Here is a 4,587-nt window from a genome sequence, read left to right as displayed (position 1 = left end):
GCTGTAAAACCCCAGGAGTTTTGAAAAAAATCACCCAACTGGGCAGGAAAATCGAATTGAAAAACCAATTCAATAGGCTGAATCGAATCAAAATTTTTTTTCCTGAATCTGGCAGCATTAGTTTGCGCTACTGTCTTAGACTTTAGGACCTGGGATTGGGGAGAGATGGCATCCTCAGTACTTTATAATGCAAGTGAAACGAGGATTTGGTCAGACTTTTGAAGGGTCTGCAGAAAAAAAATATTGTATAGGCCGGGGACATGAGACAGCAGGAAATGGGAACTTTTCTTCCTTCTATTTTTGTGAATGGAAAGGCTGAGGATGTCAGAGAGTTCAGTTAAAATATGTGCTTTATAAGAAAATATAATAATGTGTTTTATAAAGTTTATAGCATAGCTGGCCTACCCAGTGAGGTGTTCCTAGTGGTGGTGGTGGCAGCGTATCAATGTGTTGAGAGGAAGAGGTGGTCTGGGAAATTCTGCTGAGCAAACTCCGGGCCCATTTCCACCCCCCAGTTAGTAGACTAACTGGGGGGTGGAAATGGGCCCGGAGTTTGCTCAGCAGAATTTCCCAGACCACCTCTTCCTCTCAACACATTGACACGCTGCCACCACCACCACTAGGAACACCTCACTGGATAGGCCAGCTATGCTATAAACTTTATAAAACACGCTTCTTATAACATTATAGCTTTTTCACCCCCTTTGGCTTCTCCTAATCAAACTGGCGCTGTGGTGTAAATAAAATAAAGAAACAAAAAGGATTTTTCCTCTCTCTGTTAAATCCTAGCTCACGTTTGCAGTCCAACACCAGCTCTGGCAGGATATACATTTCAAATCTGACATATTATAATCACAAAACAGAAAATAAAATTAATTTTTCTACCTTTTGTTGTCTGGTTATATTTCAAATCTTGTTGGTCCAAGGCTCTGGTTTTCTTCTGATAACTTGGGGTCTCCTTCTTTCTGCATGCTAACCATCCATCTACCAACTCTGTCCTCCCTTTCCATTTCCCTTCCCTCCCCAGGAAGTCTGGTATCTTTCCTTTTTTTCATCTCCCTCCACAGATCCACCTTTTCTTAACTACCCTTTCATCCGGCATCTCTTCCTCCTTCCCCACCACCCGAGTCCACCATCTCTCCCTTTCTTTTCCCAATTACACTCCTATCCAGTATCTCTATCCCTCCTCCACACCATCCCTTGTGTCCAATTTCTCTCCCTTTCTGTTCCTTCCCTCCCTAAATCCCATGGTCCATCATCACTGAGTGGGTCTTTGGGTGTTGTTTTGGGATCTCTTCCAATGGTTTATCAGTATCTCCTTCTGGTCCAAGGAAGGAAACTTTGTTATCCTTAGCATTGACCTACAGAATATGTTTGTAACAGCGCTGCTTGTGTGGCATTAGGCTATGTAGTGATCGAAAGAAAAAAACAGACCTTTGCACATTTTTGCATTATATGGTGGGTGTATGAGAAGATTCACATTTCCTGCACAGCTAAGTCCATGTGAAGTTACCTTGTGCTGTATTTGACATCTAGCAAGGTCTCTGTTTGAAAGGAAAGATCTAAACTTAAAAATGAAGTGGCCAGAAGTTATGGTAAAAGCAGATAGTGTAGCTGGTTTTAAGAAAGATTTGGACAAATTCCTGGAGGAAAAGTCCATAATCTGTTATTAAGACATGGGGGAAGTGTCTGCTTGCCCTGGATCGGTAGCATGGAATGTTGCTACTCTTTGGGTTTTGACCAGGTATTAGTATCCTGGATTGGCTACCATGAGAATGGGCTACTGGGCATGATGGACCATTGGTCTGACCCAGTTAGGCTATTCTTATGTTATGTTCTCATCTGTAGGGGCCTTTGTTTTCACTTCTTAATGTATTTTTTTTCTGGGAACTTATCAGTGTTTTTTATAATGGGAACAAAAATGGAAGAGAATTAATGTGTGTGGGATGAGGGGGTAACTAATTTCTTCAGCTAAATAATTCAATCCACCTCAACCAGACATAGGAGAACTCACGCACCATTCACACAACCTCCAACCAAAAACGTCAAAAGAAAAAAACTGTTCGACAACCTCCTAGCCATTCGAGCTGCAACACTCGACCCCCAACTCTACAACCAATTGACATCGACCACAGACTGCAAAACCTTCAAAAAGAAATAAAAACCCTTCTATTCAAAAAACACATAAAACCGAACTAACACAATCAGAACTGTCCCAAGCATCACCTGCAACTACTCCATATGTACTTCTGATGTCATGACAATTCAGACATAATTTATGTTATGTTATGTTGGAATATAAGAAAATTTTCACTGCCTGTTTCTATTCTGACCATTTATTCCGTTTCATGGTCATTACAAAAAAATATTTTTTTACATGGGGGGTGTCAAAAAATGATGGGCCCCGGGTGCCACATACCCTAGGTACGCCACTGTATTGACCTACAAGAGTATTCACTCTGCTGCTCCTCAGTATCTCTCCTAGAAACATAGAAATGATGGCAGATAAAGGCCAAATAGCCCATTCAGTCTACTCATCTGCAGTAACCAGTATCTCTTCCTTTCTTTATGAGATCCTACAAGCCTTTCCCACACTTTCTTGAATTCAGACAGTCTCTGTCTCTACCACCTCTTCCAGGAGACTGTTCCATGCATCTATCACCCTTTCTGTAAAAAAGTATTTCCTTAGATTACTCCTGAGCCCATCACCTCTTAACTTCATCCTATGCCCTCTCATTCCAGAGCTTTCTTTCAAATGAAAGAGACTCGACTCGTGCATTTATGCCACGTAGGTATTTAGAGGTCTCTTATCATATATCCCCTTTCCTGCCTTTCCTCTAAAGTATATACAGTATGTTGAGATCTTTATGTCTGTCCCCATATGCCTTATGCACACCTGAAATTCGTCTCCCCACCGGCTAGAGGATGCAAATATAAGAGATACCATCAACAACTTCTATCGTATCAAGCAGCCTTATGGGGCAAAGACTTAGAAAAACTAATCACACTCACAAACAATTATGGAGAATTTAGGAAACACCTAAAAACATTCCTGTTCTCGAAATACCTAGGTAACGAACAAGAACAATAGCCCCCTTCGCAATCCCACCCAAATCTGATCTTGTAAACTGCTAACCCCTAATCACTAACAATGAATGCTTCATTCAATTTATGGAATTTTTCTAATTCATTGTAAACCGCATGGTACTTCATGGTCCTGCAGTATACAACCTTTTGTTATTATTGCTAATGCTGTTACTACCAGATGAACACTGCCATACTCTGTAAGTAGCTGTCTGTACAGTTTCTCTTTATTGTAAACCGCCTAGAAGTCGCAAGATTGTTGGCGGTATATAAGAATAAAGTTATTATTATTATTATTATTATGATGATGATGATGATGAAGACCACACACCATTTTAATAACCTTCCTCTGGACCGACTCCATCCTTTTTATATCTTTTTGAAGATGTAGTCTCCAGAATTGTATACAATATTCTAAATGAGGTCTCAACAAAGTCTTACACAGGGGCAGCAATACTTCCTTTTTCCTATTGGCCATAAGTATCCTTCTAGCTTTTCCATCACCTTTCAACCTGTTGGCCACCTTAAGATCATCACATACTATCACACCCAAATCCCGCTCCTCTTTCATACGCAAAAGTTCTTCACCCCCTAAACTGTACCTTTCCCTCAGTTTTTTTAAGACCAAATACATGACCTTACATTGCTTAGCTATCAAATTTCAGACCATTCTTCAAACTTAGCTTGATCATTCCTCATGTTAATCACTCCTCCTCTTATTTTTCTCTTTACTCCATCCCAAGAACTCCATTTGTCAGGTAAGTCTCTCTTGTCTGTACTAGAGAATGAAACAGGGACAAATTTTTTCCTATCCCTGTAAGTTTTGGTGCTGTCCCTGCCCTTGCCCAATTCCTGTAAGCTCTACCTTAACCGCACAAGTCTCAAACACTTATGATTTTAAAGTGTTTGAGGATTGTGCAGACAGGGCTGGATTAAAGAGTAGACCCATGAGGCACGTGCCTAGAGCCCGGCATTGTCATGGGGGCCCCAAGGCTGTTGTTATACAGAGCAGACAGGGCATCTGCCCTGGGTCCCACAGAACCAGGGGGCCCTGTGGTCTGAACTGTTTTACTAAAAAGCTAAATTTTCCTTTTCAGAGGGGCCCCAACATGGCAGCCTTTATCACAAACTGCTGGCGGCTGCCCTGAAGCTTTCCCTCTCTGCAGCGATCTGCCATGTCGGAAACAGGAAGTTGCGGCAGAGGGAAAACTTCAGGGAAGCTGCTGGCAGCTTGTGAGAATGGCTGTTGTGTCGGGGCCCCTCTGAAAAGGAAAATTTTGGCTGCGAGGGGGGGAGAAGTGGTCTGCCATGGGTGCTGCAAAGCCTGGGTTGTTACAGTCGGCGTGAGCTCGCCTGCCATCTTAGAACAGCCATTCTCGCCTGTCAGGGAGCAGGAGCAGGGGCAGCTGCTGAACGCAAGATGCGCTCATCTGGAGGGAAGAGAAGAGAGAGCAAATCAGTTTGGAGGTCCTTCATGGCCCATGTTGGAGGATATAAGGAAAC

The sequence above is a fragment of the Geotrypetes seraphini genome, chromosome 2 (assembly GCF_902459505.1).
Source record: "Geotrypetes seraphini chromosome 2, aGeoSer1.1, whole genome shotgun sequence".
In the NCBI taxonomy this organism is placed as follows: Eukaryota; Metazoa; Chordata; class Amphibia; order Gymnophiona; family Dermophiidae; genus Geotrypetes; species Geotrypetes seraphini.
The sequence above is the reverse complement of the archived record's forward strand: the minus strand, read 5'-3'. Positions refer to the sequence as shown.